Source organism: Polistes dominula, unplaced genomic scaffold (assembly GCF_049000335.1).
Source record: "Polistes dominula isolate Pdom_NZ unplaced genomic scaffold, Pdom_raw_medaka contig_82, whole genome shotgun sequence".
Lineage (NCBI taxonomy): Eukaryota > Metazoa > Arthropoda > Insecta > Hymenoptera > Vespidae > Polistes > Polistes dominula.
The window spans coordinates 185,909-204,012 of record NW_028301046.1 but is presented as its reverse complement, the minus strand read 5'-3'; the positions used below and the strand labels follow the sequence as shown (position 1 = coordinate 204,012).

The window sequence follows — 18,104 nt, the reverse complement described above, 5'->3', positions numbered from 1 at the left end:
CCACTTACGGCACCTTGTACCTCGTCAGAGGTTGCCACACCTTTCTAGCCATTCTTACAGTTATATCGTTGAACTCGCTTGAAAGTCGGTCATTGGTGCGAATTTATCGCCAAGCTTTCTGCTTTTATCGCTGATCAAAGACCGCCGAAGAATCGACGAAGAGGCTTTCGCTAAAAACACACATTCTCTATTTCTGTCGATGCTCGTCGGATCTCGATCGTGAGCTTTGTTCGATTTTATCTTACTTCGACAAAAAATATTGACAAATTCGTGACATATGTCCCTGACGTGACGTTCGATTTCGTACAAAAAAAAAAAAAAGAAATACCCCCAAAAAAAATAAATCGAAAAAGGGAAGGAATTTGTACAATCCTATGCTTACACGTCCAACTCTTCACCTTCCATTTTTGTAATCGATGATGGATGACGGATAAAAGGGGCTCAATGGATCAGTTCGATGAATTAATTCGTCTATGTATTTTTTTTTTTTTTTTTTTTTTTAGTGGATCGGTTGAACGTTGTTGTTTTCGCAATATCGCTGGACTGCAATGACGATACTAGTACTGTAGCGAGAAACTGACGATAAAACAACCTGTACGTGTTCTATCGTTATTATTGTTTATCTAACAGTGGACAAATATTTTCTCCAATCCTCGAATATTCTCTTTTTTTTTTACTCTTTTTATAGCTCGTCGTCCGTCATTCAGGATCCTACGAAGGATTTCTTAGAATTGCACTTTCATTTCTCGATCCATCATATACCTATACTTTTGAAAATTGATGAAAATTTGGAAACACGTTTTAACGACTTTACGGTATAACGAGTACTTACGTGTACGAGCTTTCATCAATTTAACCGCTTTCTCCAATGTATCACTTCGATATTAATCAGTCTTGTAATTGCTATCTACATTTGTAATTAGTAATCAGTGCGGCATCTAATCCTTGATTATAAATCCGTTTAACGTGGGTCATCGTGTAACCATAATAACTACGATCGATAAGTAGAGTCGAGTTAGTGGTCGCTTATTTTGAAATACACTAGACGAAATGATTTATTATTTAGGAATTAGAATAGAATGCACTTGCCGTACGGTCGGTAAAACTGACTTGATTTCATTTATTTGTCTATCAACACCGCGATATCTATGAAATTCTTAATAACTCGTGTACTAATTATGCTCGCGATAGATGAACGACCACAATCAGGAAATGCGTGCGAGAGATAGACGATTAGGATTTAGGTTGCCGGTCTATGACGTTCCCTGCGTAGTCTCGGAATGTGTTTACCAATGGCAATCCCGATATTCTTCGTCCATTCCTTGGCTCGAGTATGTGGAGTTTGGCCTAAGGTTGGTTAACCATGGACAAGCAGTACACCCACCATCGCGGTTTGCATTCTGACCAATTGCCACTGGAGAATGCAAGTTGCGCCACTCGTGCCATCAATGGCACTCGCGTACGGACGACCGCCGCGGGCAATTGCGAGACGCAACTGAAGGGGACTGAGGAAAGGGCACAGGGCTCGGAGAAGGCCAGCGAGAGAGGGGGGGCGAGAGGACGGAGGACGGTTACAGCTATTACGATTATTATACGTCGGAAATACAAAGGAACTTGACGTGGTAGTTCTCTTCGTCGTCCCTGTGTCTTCTCTCTCGTTCTCTCATGAAAATACAATATGTACATACGTTCCGAGAGGGAGAGAGAGAAAATTGCCGAAGCACAATACATTTCTCCTTCCATCCACTCTGAAGTACTATATATGCGCATATATACTATTATATTCGCTGCAAGGTGTATCGCGATTTGTTCCTCGACAAACGTTATCGTCCTTCTCTCAACTTCATTTTGAAGCTACTGCGAGAAGCAATAATAATTCCTTCCTTATCGAGAATTTCCCATTTTCATTGTAGGTATGTAGGTAGGTAGGTAGGTAGGTAGGTAGGTAGGTTGGTTTTATTATCTCTTCGTTTCTTTTATCGCAGCAACTGATATCCGTTTGTAGTTATATAATACAATATTTGTCTAACATGTATCGAAGATAGGAACGTTAGCAATGTGAAAATATAACTATCGAATAACGATGACGGGTAATAATATCTTTTATAAATGTAAGAAATATCGTAAATTTCAAATTGACGACAAATATCGTGGCGTGTAATCAAATTTATGGTGAAAAACAAAGTAGAACGGTCATAGTTTTTCTCTTTTTGAGGTTTTGTTTTTTTCTAATATCGTGCAGAATGCGACTCCATCTGATAAGGAGAAAAGCGTCGCTTGGAGCGTAACTTATTTTTCATGATTCTTTTTTTTGTTTAATTTTGTCCGTCGTTTGTAGACATATACCTACACGTAGAGATACGCAAACTCCCGGAAAAGTTAGTTGTCGCGAAAAGAGCGTCTCCTCGCGTGAAGTACTAATTAAGCTATGCGAAAGTGGACGTTTGAGAAAAAGTTTTGTATTTTAGCTGGAGAATGCAAGTAACACACACACACACACATACACTTGTACACTCGTAAGCATTTTTCGTCTTTTTCCATCTATTTTCTTGTTCGTATTTTTCTACGTAGTGCTTATGTATATGTGTTCGGTGCATCGCGAAAAGCTTTTCAACTCGGAGAAACGACATTCGGCAAATGGAAGGTTCGCGCTACTTGGATATTCTTACGATCGAATATGGCTGGGCGCGCGAACAAGCGCGTTATGCTCGAGAAATTTATGTTACCTCGCTATGGGAGAAAGAGAGAGAGAGAGAGAGAGAGAGAGAGAGAGAGAGGTAGAGAGAGAAAAGGAAACCCGTAGATCCTATGGATATCACCGATATATACACATCCCGTTATACGGTATATCGTATTTCCAAGTACGACGTCACCGAAGCTACGAGCTCAGAGACATAAGCGTATAAAGCTTGGAATATCGCCTTCCATGGGTCTCCTTTGTTTTATGCAACGAGAACGACGACGAAGAAGTATCTTTCTGAACGACCTGTATACATAGATAGATATATATGATCCTTGGACTACCTGCTTCATCTCTCCAAATTTTGTTTTTTACTTTGGAAACGATAACGAGATGTTATATTTCAAATCGATATTCTTTTGATCCATTCCAAGAGGATTTTTCTATTCATCCCTATATCCATGCGTTTTTCTAGGGCTTTGGTAAAAAAAAAAAAAAAATTCTGGCCTATATCATTCCTTCGGACTAAAAAAAATCAAATCCAAATGTCCGAGTAAAGAGCTTATTTTTTCCCAAGGTATGACGAGAGACAGAGACAGCGAGAGGGCTTAGCTTTTATTTATTTATTTTTTTTTTTACTAACTTTATATCGTTTATCAATGTTCGCTAGCACCGATCGATACGAAGGAACTAATGGGAGGAGTCATTATTATTTGTTATATCTTTCTATTTACGTTTTGTTCCATCGATGATTTATCGAACTTTACGATAGCATCGACTTTAAAAATAATGAGAAAAGAAACGAAGTATCGATCTTCCTAGAGACGTTCTTTCCAATTTAAATTTCAAACTTGAATATATATATATATACATATAGAGACAAGGAGAGAGAGAGAGAGAGAGAGAGAGAGAGAGAGAGAGAGAGAGGGGGAGAGAGAGAGGGAAAGTATAAAGTAAATCAAACTAAAGTTCTGAACTATTTTTCAAGAAAATTTATTATCATCGTGATGATATTTTAAAAAGTATAGCACATACTTTGTACTATTCGTTATTTACTGTATAGAAAAAGAGAAGATTTTCACATTGTGGAAGAGTATTCGACTAGTAGTACGTGGAGAGTTCGACCATAGGCAATTCCCGAATTAGTCGCAGTCGAATTAATTCTGCTTTGCGAAGTATGCACGAACGATTCGATCAGCGATGCGAGATCCCGAAATCTCTTCGCGTGGCAGTGGCGATGCTCGTGCATTCGACGTGTACATACTTCTCTCTCTCTCTCTCTCTCTCTCTCTCTCTCTCTCTCTCTCTCTCTCTTATCTATCTATCTATTTATCTATCTAGCTATCCCACTCTTGTTAGCCCTACTCACTCGCGTATATCGACATTAAGGGGTGAAAGAGGGATGAAAGAGGGGTTAGAAGGGACGATAAAGGGGGTTGAAATTGGGAGTTGAATACATATGTCTGTCAAACGCAGAGGGTACCAGTTCACCTTCTTCCGGCCCTGTAGCTAACGTTTTACCTGCAATACTCGACACAAACGAGCGAACGAACGAACGAACGAACGAACGAACGAACGAACGAACGAACGAACGAACGATCGTTCGCATCGTTGTAATCAGTGGAGCGTTAAGTTCGCGCTAACATAGAACGTGCGTGACCTAACGCGTATATAGGAGCAATCGGGTTAGGGCACGGACGGAGCTAAGATCGAATAATGAGCTGTTGCGATCGTATCGCGAATCGTTCGTCCACAAAATCCACACCCTCGCCATACACCAAAGGGAAGGGAACACCGTGAGAAGGAACCTCGTTTGTTTTTCTTTTTTGGGGGAGGGTTCCTTTCTTTTCTTCCTTCAACCGGTCTTCTCTTTTGTCTTCTTCTCTCTCTTTTGTTGGTCTATTGTCGTGCAGTGGCAGGTCGATTTCCAAAAGTTACGGGGGTAAATACCGGGTCTGGACAAATTTTCTTTCGGTAGGTTAAATAGGATTAGAGTAAATCTAAAAGACTCCTTTTAAATTGTTTATTTTTTTATCACTGTAATATAAACGAATAATTATTTTCTTTACGCTGTTTGTTGGTTTGACACTTTTTTATACGCTAAATTTTTTTTATACGTAAAAAGGATCCCAGGATAGGTACATTTAATACCGTGAGATTTATTTTAGTAAGGAAAAGTAATGTTATTTTGAAATAACTATTTTGGAAAGTTGGAATTGATCGATGGACGTTCGAATAAAGTTCTCGCACGTAGCCTACATACTGTTTTCCTTTAATGCGACAAATAAAGGTCCTTTGGAGATATGCAAAGGTATGGACAAAGTGGTGGTGGTGGTGGTGGTGGTGGTGTGTTCACGACGAATAACAACTCTCGATATATTGGTGAACGCGTGACTCGAGTGTGAACTCCGAGCGTCCGTCCTATAGCTCACGCAATTTACGCGGACTCACGAGAGCCGAGATTTCACGAGACCGATAAAAAAAATACACTTCTTAACGATCGTGAAACTAAAGTGACTTTTTTTCTGTTACAAAAATATAATATATAAATATATATATATATATATAATCTTGATTACGTTAGGACAAAGGAAAATGAGTTCAATGTTCGCGCGCGTTAACATTGTTATTATTTTATTATATCATTAGATCTGCTTAGAACATTTCTATGCGAATTTTCATTGTTTATCATTTAAATATAATATTATTGAAAAGTAATTATATAATTTGTATTCATGTCAAAGTAATTGCGGATAAAACTTTTCAGTTGATACAATATTGATCTTTTTTTATGTTTCGAGTTTCGTGTTTCGAAAGATGCAAACATAACATCGTTAGAATGATAAACAGACAGATAAATTATATATAACGAGTAAAGTTGACCGATTGCGACAGTCGACTCGTAACATTTGTCGTGACTAGATAAGAACATAGCAATTTTTCAACCTCAACGATTGGTTCCGATAATCGGTAGTCTTTTGATGAATTATACAAGAGAGAAATAGTTGGAGAAACAGAGAAAGGAAAAAAAAGGGAAAAGGGGAAAAAATAGAAACGAGGGTAAATAGAGAGGAAAAGCGTTCCGTCCTCTTTCCTCGAAGCGTTTCATCATTGAGTATACTCGTCTCGAGGAGAGAAGGAACAGTTTCCATTCGTTCGCGAAAACATCTGGCAGACGATGCTATGGCAGTGTTGGTGGTGGTGCTGGTGGTGGTGCTGGTGGTGGTGCTGGTGGTGGTGCTGGAAGAGGAAGCGTTGCAAATCCTTCTGCAGAGGTAGTCAAGAGAGAAAAAGAGGTAAGATGAGATAGACAGAATTGGTACGTAAAGGAACGTCGATATAGAGTGTGGCGTGTAGTATCGGGAAATTTCTGAAATACCGTGGCCCGTGAAATGCACTTACTCTGCATTTGTACCGAAACTATCTCTCCTCTTGCTTTCCCGAATTTGTTCGCGCGCGTCCATACCGATCTCAATCCGGTTTCATCGATATGTACGAGTATTATTTTGCACGTGTGTTCCCTTTCAAATTGATTTTGTTGTTTTTTGTCATTATTTTTGGTGACAACATTTAAAGGAAATAGTAGGTGGATACTAGAATGCGGATACAATGCGTTTTGAAAAGGAATAAATCGTCCGAGCACGTAATGATCTATCCAACGAGATGAAATTTTGCGGTTGAGTAATGGTATTGTGGAATGACGCGGAACGACGCGGAACCGCGCGGAACGATGCTCGCTTGCGTTCGACCATCCAATTTAATCGATGACTTTAATGCTCGTCTCGGTGGCCGCCTTCGAGATCGCTCGATTTCATGATAATGATTGGTATTATTGTGGTGTCAAACTCTTGACATCGTGCGAGGAAAGCAAATTTTATTTATTATCTTAGATATTTTTCTTATAACATACAGTTAGTAACTAAATAGAAAGATAATATTGATTTTGAAATATTTTCCATCTTCGTTATTCTACGCGGCCAGTAAATACAACGGAATTTATTTTCTCTTAAAATATCTATTTCCGTAGTGGATGGAAAAAAGTAGACAAAAAGAAATATAGTCGTAGTACTATATGTATAGTCGTGCACACTGAAAGGAAAACAAAAAGAACTTTGGTATCGGGTACTAGCACTATTCATTCGTCTGTTTCTCTTTTTAAGCCTCATCAGTCGCGCAACTGCTTGTGAACGCGTTATAAGCCTCAGCTTACACTCTCGTTGCGAGTGAACGCGTAGGGGACGAATTGACATCGAAACGAACGCGAGAGAGGCTTTCCGTATCAACTTGTCTCTCTATCTATCTCTATTCGTTCGTCTCCCTTCGTAGTTCTCTTTCGGTTACTCTGTCTCTTTAATTTAATATCTCTACGATAATACGATGATCAACCACCGATCATGTTACGTCAAAGCGATGAATCGAACGTACTTATCCCATGAGATCGAACGAGAAAGAGAGAGGGAGAGAAATAGAATACACGTATCGCATATATCCATTTCCATAATTCAACAGCATCCTACGCGTAATCCCCCACTAATTACGATCCTAGTTCGTATTTGGTCACGTTTGAATTTCCCGCAAAATCGTCAACAATGTAATACCCAGATCTACTTACGCGTTAAGCTCCAGCTTTCATTAGTTTTTTGTCTTTCTTTAAAAAAAAAAAAAAAACAAGCAACAACTACTGCTTAAATTTGTTTGGAAAAATAATAAAATTGGTAAAAAAATAAAAAGAATGAACACATTTTAGATTCCTTGTAAGAAGTCAATAAAATGTAAGAAAAGTGGTGGTTGGCGGGAACCGATAACGGTTAATCCAATTTTTTGGAATAATATTTGTCTTGAAGATCGACGAGCAACGTGGTGCAGTCGACGTTGACCGGGTCGAACCGACTCCTCGGAGTTATTCACGTACGGATGCACGAACACACATGTCTATCGTGTACCTACATGCATACCACGTATATATCCACGTATATATCCACGTATATATCCACGTATATATCCACGTATATATTCACGTAGGAGGCAGCAGCACACACGTGCCGAATGACCCCTTCTGATAACTGCTACGCTAGGGGGTAGAAGAGAGAGAGAGAGAGAGAGAGAGAGAGAGAGAGAGAGAGTAGAAGCGAACTGAAACGCCATCCAGAATGGATTTGCTCACGGTCTGGTAAGGTCGACAGAATTTCGATGAAGCCAGCAAGATAGAGAGAACCCAAAGAGGGTAGACAGGAGAGAAGAAGAAGAAGAAGAAGGGGAGGGAAGGGAGGGAAGGGAGGGAAGGTTCGAATATAGCGGCGGAAACTATGCTTCCCAGGGAGTGATTCCAAGAAGAGTCAACAAGTATAAAGAAGTCGAGAGATCTTTTTCTTTTTACATTTCTTCTTTCTGTTTCTCCATCTTCTCGATGTTCCTAAGACGTGATCGATGGCCCATTCTTGGATCAGTCGCACAAACTTGTCGTCGGCGGCTCGCCAAAAACTTGCGATTGAATACAAGAGTGGTAAAAAGTCCGTTACGGCTTCCTCGACGATTTGTTGTAACTCTGCTATGAAGTTTCCCTATGTCAAAGTCGGGCGAACCAAAAGACGATGATGTTTTTTCAATCTTACCTTTTGATATTCTCGATAACGACCAAGGCGTGTTTGTTTGCTTCATTTTCAATTGATAGAACCTATCGATTCTCTCTCATTTTCTTTTTAGACAAATTTTCTTTTTATCCAATCTATTTTTATCCATTTATATACACTTTTCATTCTCATGTGTAACAATTTGCTACATTGATTTTAATTGAAGGAAACGAATATGTTATTTCGAGATTATTTTCGTATTTTTGCAAACACATTCGTGTAATTCGTGTTAAATGGATTTTGTTTTCCCATTTTCTTCCATATAATTCGATTGAATTTACTAACAAATACTAAAGAGAATTATTCGATTAGTGTAAAATCGGAGGTAAAATATGTTAGGATCGATTTGAGATAATCTATGCTCGTAAAATCAGCCTAAATGCAAATGAAATCGAAAAGGGTGGGATAGTGAGTAGGTATTCTTTTTCTAAGGAAGCCCTTTTAGCACGACACTCGAATTTCTTTTCCGTCGAATCGCATCGATATGTATATCGAATCCAGCCAACGTGATTCATCCCATTTGAATTCACCCCTTTTTTCTGCATTCTTAGCAGTACCTGGGTGAGGTACTTTACGCGCATCCTGGCCCTTTGCAAAGTCCCTCACACTCCTCCGCCATCACTCTGAAAAGGAGACGAGACGACGAGAAGGGAAAGATCCGATTCGGTACGTGCTCGGATAAGTTTGCACGCGTATTTTGACGAGTGCAAGGAAAGGGTTGGACGAGTTCTCTCTTGAGTCGAAGGGTCTTTTTCGTAGGACGACGAACGACACGCTCGACTAATTTTCTCTTCTCGCATGTTTGCCTTGCTTTCCTTTCCTCTTTTTGCCGATGGTACTATTATTGCACCTAGTGTTACCATTCGTTCCTACACGATCGATATCGATTTCTCTAAAGGATCATAGAACTTTACGAGAGAGTAAAAAAGGGTGGGAGTAAATGTGTACGTTCGAATTCATGGCGATCGTAAATATGTTAATACTTGGCGACCACCCCCGTCGTTGAAGAGGGCAATTCGAAAAAGGCGAAGGCCACTCTTCCAACGCAGCTATCTTTTATTCCGTAAACGCCTAAGGGAAGGGTAAGGGCTGGTATTGTGCGCGATTTAACGTTATCGTCGATTTTCCATGGAAGAACTGAAAGCTTCTTAAGGATACGCCGATATTTATGGACTCTGTGCGTTGTGTACCAAACCATAAAGATATTCTTTTTCCATCGGAGTACATTCTTTTCTCTATTTCTTCTTCTTCCTTCTTCTTTCTTCTTTTTTTTATTTTCAACCAAACAATGTATGGGTATCTTTTATTCTACATTGATATATGCTACGCATACACATACTCAAATCAACAATGCCTTATATTTGGAGGGGGGAGGGAGGGAGGGAGGGGTGAGATTGTCGGTGATTTAAAAGGAACACAATATCTTATGCAAATACATGCGATCGGTATTTAAGGGGTAAACTGTTAAACTACTACGATCGATGATGCTAGTAAACGGAATTACCTATCGTCTATTTCACAAGGATTTCAATAAATTTCCATACTTGATTCGATCGATTTATTTATTTTTATTTAACTTCAAGATTGTTTCTCCTAGCGATACGATAATCATCATTTCCCTACACAAAATTTGCCATTTTATTTTGACTTTTATTTCATTTCTATTCCATTTCTATTCCATTTCTATTCCATTTCTATTTAATTTCTATTTCGGCTCTTAGGAAGATACGAATCGTCGATCGTCGTAAACGTGGCAAGAAATTTCATCTAAATTCGTGTAAGATCGGATTAAATGCTCGTACCTTTAGAGTAAGGAATTCTCCTTGAAAGGAGATGTTGCCTTGACGAAAACGAGAGAAGACGTTTACCCCTTTTGGTTGGTTCCTTTCTTCATCTCTACGGTAAATATTGGACGACCGGATATACCTCGGATATTCTTGAGATATCACCAACTTTACATCACCCCCGACGATATCTCTTTTATGTAACTATTCCCATCTTCAGTCATATCAAAAGTGGGAAAATATCATTTTGCAACAATATGTTGCATACGTTTTAGCAAAACATGCAGTAGTATTTCGCATAATGGCACTGTATACTTACGTGCACTTTCTTTCCCTTTTGTTCAGAATTCCCGTTTAAGCGGGAAGTAGTTAGGTAGACACGATTCTCATTCAGGGTTGCGTCGAAACAAGGACACGCGTAATAGGGTCGAGAGCGTTTAACGGCTCGTTAATTAGTCGTTTTTCGATGAGGAGGAGATAGAACGAAGTGCCAGGGCACGCACATTCCGACCGAGGTCATCCAGGCTAACGTTTATTGTTCATTGACCTAGATATAATTATTACCGCTGCGGGCTCCCTCGTTAAACATCCATTATCTATCCTGAACCGTTATAATGTAACAGCAGCGACACTATCATCGATATTGTTCTTTGCGTACAATTAACATAAAGTATTACACTTTTGGACATTCTAACTTCTCTCGATGTTACTGTATACGATGAAAATTTACGCCGTTACTTCGATTCTAAAGTTCTCGATGAAATATGAAACGCCATTAGCATTTCTATCCAAACTCGATACTATTGTCTTTTTTTCTTCTTTTCATCTTACTCTTTTAATTCGACTTCACACAGATTTGCCAACGTTTTCCGAAATACTAATGTAAGTTCGAACAAAGTTTTACTTTGTTAAAACTCCTTCTCTCTCTCTCTCTCTCTCTCTCCCCCTTTCCTTGAGATCTTTCCGATAAAAGAGTTAAATCGACTTGCATCGACAATGAAACGCGTATTCAAAGGAATTCCAAGCAATCGGACTGAAATCGCAACCTATTACGAAAGGTTAACAAATTTCACTTATTCGTCTAATAGTATTATTGCATTTAAAACTGTTTGTCTTTGTTATTCGCTTTTTTATTCTTGTAGGTAGTAAATGAATAATAAAACGAAGAAAAATCATGATCACCCTCTTTTCAATGTTCCCTTAAATTCATGCTCGACCAAACACCCTTGTGATGGTGGATATATTCGGTACACGCGACACATAGAATGCACTTTGAAATGTTTTATATAGTAATGCATATTTTTTGGCTTCCAATCGATCAAGATAAATTAGAGAGTTTTCGTTTGAGATCATAAACTTTGTTTCATTATTCATAAATATAGTTTCATTCGATAAGTTTTGAAAAGTAAAAGAAATTGCAATTATCGAGACTTCGTTCTAAGCGATCTGCAAATGGTTTTAGTTGTCTCATTTGATGGAAAAAATGGAATGGTTTGAGAGTCGAAGTGCAAGTTGGATGAGGGTAGCCGATTCTCCAAGATATAGGATAATTCGAGGAGAGCTTGGGCGTCTCGATAATGGTTCTTTTGAAAGCTATCGAGAGCCCGGAAGGGACTCTTTGAAATACGGATAAATCGTTGACGCTTGAAGGACGGAAATCCGCGAAAGGTAGAAAAGAGTAGCGAGAGAAGGAGCAAAGGCGAGTTTCAAGGGGCGCAAATCGTTCGTTAAAATATGCCAGAAAAATTGCAGAGTCACGTTGTGAAAGCTTTCAAAGGTATACGCGAATGTTACGACCGATATGTTCGAATTTTTATTTTTTTTTCTTCTTTTCCCTCTCTCTCTCTCTTTTTTTCGCGTTTATCGGACACAACGGTTTATATTGAATTTATATCCTACCTGTACACGATTTTTCTCGCATCGTCGAAAGTTCACGAATATTCGTTGGAAAATTTTCCTCTACATTTTTGTATGTACGTATTGTCGAAAATATGCGATTCTCTATCTTTTTGTCATTTTATTATTTTTTTTTTTTTTTTATTATACATAATGCAAGATACAAATGAAATAGTTTATTAAATCGATAAACTAATATACGTTTATCCAGTTAGCTGTGAAATTATTTTTTGGACGAACGATTCTAACGGTTTTTTTATAAAATTCGTAAATGGAACGTTTAGAAGCTTCGTTTTGGAAGACGTGGAAACTTCTGATCGGAATATTGGACCAATTTTCTCATCCACCGATCTGCTTACCGAGCATAAAGTGTCACGTTAGACTTTAGCGGAATTTTTCCCTGTCACGAGATGGCTGCTTTTTCTTTTGACGAGAACAAAAAAGAAGCAAAAAAGAAGCAAAAAAGAAGCAAAAAAGAAGAGTAAAATAATATTGAAATATGTTTTTTTTAGATATGCTTACTACTGTAAGAAATTGTAGAGAATGTAACGCACAGTTGGTCGGATTGTTTAGTCGATCCTTACTATGTTTCATATCCCTTTGAAAATGTGCATCTTATATTAGAGAGTAGTATCTCTCTGACCTACATATATTTTTCGAGAATGCATGTGCATTTAACAGGTGCCAAGTAAGAGAATATCATTGCCCTTTATAAATTCTTACAATTGACAATAAACAGGTGTGTAAAACTTGCCATATTTTTGCCCTACATAAATTCATACAATTCAAACGAATGAAATAGTGCTTTTAACAGATGTCGTGCAAAAGCATATCGCTAGTTTATACAAATCTGTAGAATTTCACTGGCGGTAAATTGCAAGTATATCTCTTAAATACTAAGGATAGGAAATATTTCAGCATTTGATTGGAATTTGATTGTCGAGTTGAAAAGAACTGGCTGTAAACTTTCAGCCGAGAAACTTGACAATTTTTCGTTAAAGTCAACTCTCTAGCTACGTCAAAGTATTTTTATTCTCGTTAGGTATTTTGAAGTGTCTGAGACTATTGTAAGTACGTACTACTGACGGCTGTTTCTCAAGAGAACGAAAGAGGCAACGTTTGAAAACGTCTCGACTTCTTCCTTCCTACTGCTAACGTCATTTTTTCTTTTTTAAGGTCTACTTTTTACGAAATGGGACTTCACGTAACGATATATTGTTTATACGTTTAAAGTTGACGACAAGAAGGATAGAGAAAGAGATATATGGAGAAAAGTGAAAAGAAAGAAAAAGGGAGAGAAAGTGTAGCATGAAAATATAAAGAGTATGGGATGTAAAGAGTGCAAGCTCAGGGAAAGCAAGCTTTTGTTCTTTCGCCTCGTTTTCTTCTACCCTCGTGGACGAGGAAAGTTCACAGGCTTAATGGTCTCGTTTATTATTTCTTATATCTCAGACCGTCCTCTCTATCTCTTTCTCGCATGCTTTTTAACGCGTCGACTGTCGAGCCAATTTCGCATAAATCAATACGTCCGTCTAGGGTCTTTTACAATTTTTCATAAAAGAAAAAGACTATCGACAATTGACAAGAAACGTTAACGATACCGTCAATAATTCTTAAATTACAAATATTTGAAATAAATGGAGCTTTGGTTGAAGCTTTGGTTGAAACTTTAGTTAGCCTCGAAGACATTTTCAGTGAGTGACTTTAGCAAGAAGCAGCATCTCCCAATCGAGAAATCGTATTGGTACGATGCGTTCCGAAACGTTCCACTATATTTCATTCCTACCTTTCTTGCATATATACATATATAGGAATCCTTTAAATTATGCAAGCTCGGGTTAGATATCATGTTCGCGAGCGTAAGTGAAAAGGAGCCAATATGGCGTATCGATAAATCTTCTACGATTCTCGACGCTAAAACATCTTTTTCTTTTTTTCTTTTTTCTTTTTTTCTTTTTTCTTATTTCTTTCCTCCTTTGTATCTAGCTTTTTCGTTTTCGTAGTAGGTCGAGGTTAACCGAGCACCATTAGCAATTCTAAACAATTCTCGACGGCAAAGAGTATAAAGCATTTTTCCCACATTTTCGGCCAGCAAGAAAAGATTGGAAAATAAAAGATAGCGTGTAACGGGGTGAGAAGGATTTAGGTAAATCCTAACTAACCCTAAAAATGTCTTATAGCTTTCTGCTTTGTCCTAGATGAATCTACCATTGGATATAAAAAAAGTATTATACCTAACGAGTCGAGTGGATGTATGTGTACGTACTTCCACGTGTGCGTATCTACGCACAAGATGAAGAGGGTCTAGAAAAAGGATGGGAATGGGGGCGTGAGAAAGATGAAAGAAGAAAAAGAAAACGAGGGGAGAGAGAGTCCAGCAAATCTTCCAAGCTGTTTGAGTCGTCCTCTCGAGTAACAAAGGAGACCGAGTGGGTGGAATGGAGAAAGAGCAAACGGCGTAGAACGAACGGGAGTACGTAAAATATGATGCTTTTAAGTTCGCATGGAAAAGCTTTAAATTTCTGTTCGAAGATCGAAGAGCCTTCGTGAAAAATCAAGTGAACGATCCTGCAGTATGCAAATACATGGGGACTAGACGAAGTAAGCAATTGAGACAATAAAAACACCCAAAGTTGCTTCTTCAAATAGTGTAAAGGAACCTGCGAAAGGTGATCTTGTGAAAAATGAGGTCGTAAAGCACATTCCACTCATATGATATCCCGCGTTTCGGCTCCCTTGCTTACTACGTTCTTTCATTGACCCTCTACCTTCTCGAGTCTTCCACCCTTTTACCAGCATCCATCCTAACCGACACACATTCAGCACCCTCTTCACTTTCTTCTTCCTTTTCTCTTGTCAACCCTTTAGCCGATCCGTCTTGTGTCACAACCCCCCAGTGTCGATTTTTAATTTTCACTAAAAATAATCCTCTCTCTTGACATTCGATTCTTTTCAAGTATAATGTATTACATGGAATTTCTGTTGTTTTCTTTATCGTGCCAACAGGACTCGATGATAGCCGAACGAGTTCTGTCTTATCGCATATCGAAAAGAGAAAAAGTATGCGAGAGAGAAAAGATCTATTTTATTATCTATTTGATTATAGGAGAAATAAGGATGATCGCGAGTGAAATACGCGTAGACCGGCACGGCGGAAATAGCAATTTCGGCAAAAATACGGGGTCAAGCGGGCCAAAAATCCGTCCTCGGAGTATCCCATTTTCTCGCCTGGCTTTACCGAAAAAGGAAATATATTATGATTGAGAGTTACATGGATATACGTATATACGTATATATAATATATTATATGTCGAAGCTCTCGATTTCTGAATTTCGGCCAAAGTCCTTTTTCAACGAACGTTTTCTTATAAGAAAGTAAGACTACTACAAATTCTAATGATTTTCATGTGAAATTAATCGTCTTTGTAAATGTTCATTTTGCAAATACAGTCGCGGCGCTTCGACTTTTATCTTTGAGTAGACACGATTATCTTTGTCTAAACACGATGAACGCTGTCTTTTATTGGATATCTGCTTTTCCCACAGTGGTTATAGGAAACGTCGATCAGTCTTGATCACTTGCCGCGATCCTATCGGAAAAGAGGGTAGTAGCGAGGGAACTTCGTTTCGGCATAACTCGATTTCCATCGTTTGATTTTAGCGTAGGAAATGCGGGAAATGACGTACGATAGATATCTCTTCTGTATTATTATATAAATGGTACTCCCCCTATATCTATATTATAGATTGGATCGTTAGGTATGTAGCGATTTTCGATAGATGTCGATATTAATATTCTTAAAAGCTATTTATTCCTGCTTGTGTCTACTCGTGTCTCTTTCCAAAATCATTCTACTTGGAGAGGATAGAACATTTCAATAGAAACACTCAAATATCGTGGGGATTTTTTCCATGAGGAGACGAACAATGAATTGGGAAAAATTTGTTGAATGCTCGGATAGATAAAAATATTAGGTTGAGAAACAAATAATTTTTTCTCCAAATAACTTTTCTGATATCATTCATTAGGAATGACAAAGAGATATTTAATTATTTTCATTTATATACTTATATTATTTTTATAAATTATTGAATGACTTTGTTTAAAGGTATTCGAAAGGAGACGGAAACTTTTCTATTTTATTTATATTTATATACCCCGCGTATATTCTTTTTAATGGTCTTTTAATGGCCGTCGATAAACGTATTATTGCATTCTTTTTTGGTCTTGGTAGTTTTGTTGTTTTAATAAGGTTAACTTTACGCTGCGAATAGAAAGGTTTTTTGAAAGAAGGGTTCGATAACCGCAGGTTTATAGAAAGCTCGGGAGCGCTTCCGTGAAAGGACGAATCGTGAAAACGTAATCCGTTGGTATCGCGGAAAATTGTTCATACAGTTGCGGGAGCAGCCACACCTAGCCGAATACGTTTTCGAAACGATGACGAACGGCCGCGAGTAATTTTTTGCTAGAATGTAAAAAACCGTGAAAAAGTAATTAAACGGTCAACCGCATCGAGATGTTTGTTCGTCGAATATGATTGCCTCGATCGATCCTCTCTTACGGTATAGCATACCCTATAGTATGGGTGCTATTTTTATTTTTTATTATTTTTTTTCTTTCTTTCTCTCTCTCTCTCTCTCTCTCTCTCTTTAGTTTTATGTATTCCGAGCTCGTTTTTTATTTACTCTTTTTATTTCACCATACGGCGATCTCAACGCGCGAATTCAATGCCATTAGCGCTGATTGCTATATCTCCGAGAATTACATTTCATTCGATTGGAATGCGCTCGTCGAATTTGAATTCCCGAACACCGATAACATAATATTAATTCGTATGCGCGTGCGCGTTCTTTTTTCTTTTTTTTTTTTGCTTACCTGTATTTTAAATGGAAATAATAATAAAAATGATTATCGATCGATCGGTATCAATTGTTGTAACTCCCCTTCTTTTATTTTCTTTTTATTTGTACGCGTCAAAAGGTGACCGACTCAATAGAATGATCGGCCATTTCATTGACGAAAAATCGAACTCGTCTCGAACGCATTCGGTCGGTCTTCATAACTTACAATTAGAAAATAATATTCATGTTGCCACGACTGTCGAGTTCAAATTTTGATGCAACGATGCATATAAATGAACATTGTTATCGCTCGAATTATCGTGTTAAACCGAGCGGTGACCGAGGAAGCCAAGTTTCTTTCTCTTTTTGTATTTTTCTATTAGTTCTATTTGTTCTTGTACGTCGTGAGGTTAAAAGCCAAATTCACTGAATAAAGAATAAGTTTTGTAGGTTGTACGGCTGCAAGAGAGCGACAATTCGCGGTGCTCGCACCTGTCGAGACCCCGTATATTTTCTCTTACCACTACCCTTTAATAACTTAAGCCTATTACGCGAGTGCCTTCGGATATTCCTCTTGGGCACGGCTTCTTCTTTTTTTTTTTTTTTTCCTCTTATTTAGACGGGGTCACCGATTGTTTTTTCTTACTATAATATTTATGTATTTATTGTATATCAAAAATGACCTATTCTATCGTGTTGATCGGTTGCGGGATCTTGAAAGAAAAACTAGGAAGGAATAAAATGGTTTTATCCCCGAATGGTCGACGCATTCGTCCTTAAATTCGCACAAGCGTTTCGGATAGGCGGTATTAAGTCGTTTCTCGTTGGATTATGCCGAAAATCCGTAATGAATTTCGTGCTCTTTGTGCTCCGTCGCGCTTCGTTTTGCCACGCAAAAGTCGCAAGGTCGATAATTGCTTTTTCCAGCAGGGTAACGATAATATTGTCGCCGAGAGAGCGACGGCTGCTCGTTGATGGCATAAATTTAGCTGAAAAAATAGACGGTAATCGTCTTATCCCGTGGGAATCGCGCACCGACACGTTCGAATATCGAACGGAGAGAGAAGAAAATAAAGAGGGCCCCGTTTTTACATTCGACGATATTCCAGTTCACTTTGCTTTTGTTATCTCTACGAAAACGCCCGAACGAACGCATGCCCGCCCGCCGTCTATCCCCATTTTCAATAGATTTTTTCTTTTCTTTTCTTTTCTTTTCTTTTTTTACAAAGCGGGGCTCGTCTTCGATCGCTAATTAATTTCCTCTCTTGGAGA

At 38.4% G+C, this 18,104-nt stretch overlaps 1 protein-coding gene across 9 annotated transcripts in view; it reads left to right on the top strand.

The window, feature by feature from the left end:
• The window catches only part of LOC107072214 (uncharacterized), a 198,905-nt gene that overhangs the window by 22,637 nt on the left and 158,164 nt on the right, over positions 1-18,104 (top strand). The window contains exon 1 of one of the 9 annotated variants that reach the window (XM_089175211.1): positions 14,308-14,463. The exons of 7 other annotated variants lie outside the window; for them this stretch is intronic. The gene's annotated coding sequence lies outside the window, so the exon portion shown is untranslated. Of the gene's footprint in view, positions 1-14,307; positions 14,464-18,104 lie in introns of those variants that run through there. One more of the 9 variants, XM_015331966.2, reaches the window with a different exon arrangement.